Below are 6,000 nucleotides of genomic sequence, written 5' to 3'. Positions count from 1 at the left end.
CTGAAAACGACCAGAGATCATGTTTTCAGTGTTAGGGAAGAGCTGAAAGCTACCAGGGATGAGGTTCACAATGCTCTCAATGAGTTACAATCTAATCTAAATTCTCTCAAAGCTAGAGTAACTGAGACAAAAGATAGAATTAGAGATCTGGAGGACAAACAGATAGAGAGAAAGGATCAGGAGTAAGCCTGGAACAAACAGCTTAGAAGCCACGAAACAGAATCAGGGAAATAAATGATGCCATGAAACATTCCAACATCAGAATTATTGGAATCCCTGAAGGGGAGGAGAAAGAAAGAAGTCTAGAAGATATAGTGGAACAAGTTCTTTATGAAAATTTTCCGAATCTCGTGAATGGAACCAGCGATCATGTACTAGAGGCCAAATGGTTTCCACCCAGATTACAGATTCTTGAAAGTCCTCGAGACACCTAATAGTAAGAATGAAGAATTATAATTGTAGGCAGAACCTCTTGAAAGCAGCTAGGACAAAGAAGATTGCTACATACAGAGAAAGCCCATCAGAATAATGTCAGACCTGTCCACAGAAAAATGGCAAGCCAAAAAGGGCTGGAAAGATATATTCAGGGCACTGAATGAGAAGAAAATGTAGCCAATAATACTTTATCCAGCAAGACTGACATTCAAAATGGATGGAGAGATAAAGAGTTTCCAAGACCAGCAAGGCTTAAAAGACTGCAACCACCAATGCGATGCAGGAAATATTAAGGGGGCTTCTTTAAAGGAGGAAAAAACCCAAGAATAGCACTGAACAGAAATACAGAGACAATCTACAGAAAGAAAGACTTCAAAGGTAACACGATGTCAATAAAAATTTATCTATCAATAATCACCCTCACCCACATTTATGGCCTAAATGCGCCCATAAAACGGCACAGGGTTGCAGAATGGATAAAACGACAGGACCCATCCATATGTTGTCTACAAGAGACCCATATTGAACCTAAAGATACGCCCAGACTGAAAGTGAAGGGATGGAGAAACATCTTTCATGCCAATGAGCCTGAAAAGAAGGCCGAGGTAGCGATTCTCATATCAGACAAATTATATTTTAAACTAAAGACTGTAGTCAAAGATACAGAAGGATACTACATCATTCTTAAAGGGACTATCCACCAAGATGGTCTAACAATTGTAAATATCTATGCCCCCAATGTGGGAGCAGCCAATTACATAAGAAAAATGCTAATAAAGAGTCATATTGATATGAATACACTAATCGTTGGAGATCTTAACATGCCTCTCTCAGAAACAGATCATCTAAGCAGAAAATCCATAAAGAAACCAGAGCATTAAATGACACATTGGAACAGATGGACCTCATAGATATATACAGAACATTCCACCCTAAAACAGCAGAATACTCATTCTTCTCAAGTGAACATGGAATCTTCTCAAGAATAGACCACATACTGGGTCACAAAACAGGACTCAACTGATACCAAAAGACTGAGATTATTCCCTGCACATTCTCAGATTACAATGCTTTGAAACTGGAGCTCAATCACAAGGAAAAGTTCCAAAGAAACTCAAACACCTGGAAGCTAAAGACCACCTTGCTTAAGAATGCTTGGATCAACCAGGAGATCAAAGAGGAACTGAAACAATTCATGGAAACCAATGAGAATGAAGACACTTCAGTCCAAAACCTATGGGATACAGCAAAGGCAGTCCTAAGGGCGAAATACATAGCCATTCAAGCATCCCTCAAAAAAACTGAAAAATCCAAAACACAGCAGCTGTCTCTACACCTTAAAGAAGTGGAGAATCAACAACAAATAAAACCAACCCCATACATAAGAATGGAAATAATCAAGATTAGAGCAAAGATCAATGAGGTAGAAACCAGAGATACAGTAGAACGCACCAATGAAACTAGAAGCTGGTTTTTTGAAAGAATCAATAAGATCAATAAACCATTGGCCACACTAATCCAAAAGAAAAGAGAGAAAGCTCAAATTCATAAAATTATGAATGAAAAGGGAGAGATCACAATGAACACCAAGGAAGTAGAAACAATCATCAGAACTTATTATCAACAGTTATAATCCAATAAGTTTAGCAACCTAGATGAAATGGATGCATTCCTGGAAAACTATAAACTCCCAAAAGTGAACCAGGAAGAAATTGACAACCTGAATAGACCAATATCTAGTAACGAGATTGAAGCGGTTATCAACAAACTCCGAAAAAAAAAGAACCCAGGACCCGATGGATTCCCTGGGGAATTCTACCAAACTTTCAAAGAAAAAATAACACCTATTCCCCTGAAGCTGTTTCAAAAAATTGAAGCAGAAGGAAAACGTCCTGGCTCTTTCTATGAAGCCATCATTACCCTGATCCCCAAACCAGGCAAAGACCCTACCAAAGAGGAGAATTTCAGACCAATATCCCTGATGAATATGGATGCTAAGATTCTCAACAAGATCCTAGGAAACAGGATCCAACAGCACATTAAAAAGATTATCCACCATGACCAGGTGGGATTATTCACTGGGCAATAAGGATGGTTCAACATTCGCAAATCAATCAGTGTGATAGAACAAATCAGTAAGAGAAGAGAGAAGAACCACATGGTCCTCTCAATTGATGCAGAAAAAGCATTTGACAAAATGCAGCATCTGTTCCTGATTAAAATGTTTCAAAGTATAGGGATAGAGGGAACACTCCTGAACTTCATCAAATCTATGAAAGACCCACAGCAAATATCATCCTCAATGGGAAAAAGCTTGCAGCCTTCCTGTTGAGATCAGGAACACGACAAGGATGCCCACTCTCACCACTCTTGTTCAAAATAGTATTAGAAGTCCTAGCAACAGCAATAAGACAACAAAGAGAAATAAAAGGTATCCAAATTGGTAATGAATAAGTCAAAGTCTCTCTTTGCAGATGACATGATTCTTTATATGGAAAACCCAAAAGAATCCACCCCCAAACTACTAGAACTCACACAGCAATTCAGTAACGTGGCAGGATACAAAGTCAATGTACAGAAATCAGTGGTTTTCTTATATACTAACAATGAAAATACAGAAAGGGAAATTGGAGAATCGATTCCATTTAATATAGCACCAAGAAACATAAGATACCTGGGAATAAACCTAACCAAGGAGGTAAAGGACTGTACTCGAGGAACTACAGAACACTCATGAAAGAAATTAAGAAGACACAAAAATATGGAAGACCATGCCATGCTCTTGGATCGGAAGAAGAAACATTGTCAAAATATCTATACTGCCTAGAGAAATCTATACTTTTAATGCTATTCTGATCAAAATTCCACCAGTATTCTTCAAAGAGTTGGAGCAAATAATCCAAAAATTTGTGTGGAATCAGAAGAGACCCTAAATCGCTAAGGAAATGTTGAAAAACAAAAATAAAGCTGGGGGCATCACGTTACCTGATTTCAAGCTTTATTACAAAGCTGTGATCACCAAGACAGCATGGTACTGGCATAAAAACAGACACATAGACCAGTGGAATGGAGTAGAGAGCCCAGATATGGACACTCAACTCTATGGTCAAATAATCCTCGACAAAACAGGAAAAAATATACAGTGGAAAAAAGACAGTCTTTTCAATAAGTGGTGCTGGGAAAAATGGGCAGCTGTATGTAGAAGAATGAAACTCGACCGTTCTCTTACACCATACACAGAGATAAACTCAAAATGGATAAAACACCTCAATGTGAGACAGAAATCCATCAGAATCCTAGAGGAGAACATAGGCAGTAATCTCTTTGATATCAGCCACAGCAACTTCTTTCAAGATATGTCTCCAAAGGCAAAGGAAACAAAAGCGAAGATAAACTTTTGGGACTTCATCAAAATCAAAAGCTTCTGCACAGCAAAGGAAACAGTCAACAAAACAAAGAGGCAACCCACGGAATGGGAGAAGATATTTGCAAATGACAATACAGACAAAAGGTTGATATCCAGGATCTATAAAGAACTCCTCAAACTCAACACACACAAAACAGACAATCATATCAAAAAATGGGCAGAAAATATGGACAGACACTTCTGCAATGAAGACATACAAATGGCTATCAGACACATGAAAAAATGTTCATCATCACTAGCCCTCGGGGAGATTAAAATTAAAACTACATTGAGATATCACCTTGTACCAGTTAGAATGGCCAAAATTAGCAAGACAGGAAACAACATGTGTTGGAGGGGATGTGGAGAAAGGGGAACCCTCTTCCACTGTTGGTGAAAATGCAAGTTGCAGCAGCCTCTTTGGACAACAGAGTGGAGATTCAAGAAATTAAAAATACAACTTCCCTATGACCCTGCAATTGCACTCCTGGGTATTTACCCCAATGATACAGATGTCGTGAAAAGAAGGGCCATCTGTACCCCAATGTTTATAGCAGCAATGGTCACGGTTGCCAAACTGAGGAAAGAACCAAGATGCCCTTCAACGGATGAATGGATTAAAAAGATGTGGACCATATACACTATGGACTATTATGCCTCCATCAGAAAGGACGAATACCCAACTTTTGTAGCAACATGGATGGGACTGGAAGAGATTATGCTGAATGAAATAAGTCAAGCAGAGAGAGTCAATTATCATATGGTTTCACTTATTTGTGGAGCATAACAAATAGCATGGAGAACATGGGGAGACAGAGAGGAGAAGGGAGTTGGGGTAAATTGGAAGGGGAGGTGAACCATGAGAGACTATGGACTCTGAAAAACAATCTGAGGGTTTTGAAGGGGCAGGGAGTGGGAGGTCAGGGTACCAGGTGATGGGTATTAGAGAGGGCACGAATTGCATGGAGCACTGGGTGTGGTGAAAAAATAATGAATACTGTTATGCTGAAAATAAATAAAAAATAAATTTAAGAAGAAAAACTGTTAATCAAGATAAAGAGTCATATTGATGATATGGATACATTAATAGTAGAGGATTTTAACACTCTACTCTAAGTAATAGATAATCCAAGCAGGAAATCAATAAAGAAACAAGAGCATTGAATGACACATTGAACCAGATGGACTTCATAGATATATACATATCATTCCACCCTAAAACAACAGAATACTCATTCTTCTCAAGTGCACATGGAACTTTCTCCAGAATAGACAACATATTGGGTCACAAATCAGGAATCAACTGATACCATAAGACTGAGATTATCCCCTGCATATTCTCAGACCACAATGCTTTAAAACTGGAGCTCAACCACAAGTTTGGAAGGAATTCAAACCTGGAAGCTAAAGTGCGCCTTGCTTAAGAATATTTGGACAGGGGCACCTGGGTGGCTCAGTGGGTTAAGCCTCTGCCTTCAGCTCAGGTCATGGTCTCAGGGTCCTGGGATCGAGCCCCGCATTGGGCTTTCTGCTCAGCGGTGAGCCTGTTTCCCTTCTTCTCTCTCTCTCTGCCTGCCTCTCTGCCTACTTGTGATCTCTGTCTGTAGATAAATAAAATATTAAAAAAAAAAAAGAATTTTGGAACAACCAGGAAGTCAAAGAAGAACTTAAACAATTCATGGAAAACAAAGAGAATAAAGACATATCGGCCCCAAACCTATGGGATATGGCAAAGGCAGTTGAAAGGGCGAAATACATAGCCATCCAAGCCTCCCTCAAAAAAAATTTGAAAAATCCAGAATACACCAGCTCTCTTTACACCTAAAAGAACTGGAGAATCAACAACAAATTAAGTCAACCCCATGGACAAGAAGGGAAATAATGAGGTTTAGAGCAAAGAGCAATGAAATAGAAACTAGAGATACAGTGAAAGACATGAATGAAACTAGAAGCTGGTTTTTTGAAAGAATCAATAGGTCAATAAGCCATTAACCAAATTAATCTAAAAGAAAAAAAGAGAGGACCCAATTAATAAAATTATGAATGAAAAGGGAGAGATCACGTATAACACCAAGGAAATAGAAAAATCTTCAGAAATTATTACCAACATATATATGCCAAAAAGTTAAGCTACCTAGACAAAATGGATGCATTCCTGG

The sequence above is a fragment of the Mustela nivalis genome (assembly GCF_964662115.1).
Source record: "Mustela nivalis genome assembly, chromosome: 20".
NCBI classification, from domain to species: Eukaryota; Metazoa; Chordata; class Mammalia; order Carnivora; family Mustelidae; genus Mustela; species Mustela nivalis.
The sequence above is the reverse complement of the archived record's forward strand: the minus strand, read 5'-3'. Positions refer to the sequence as shown.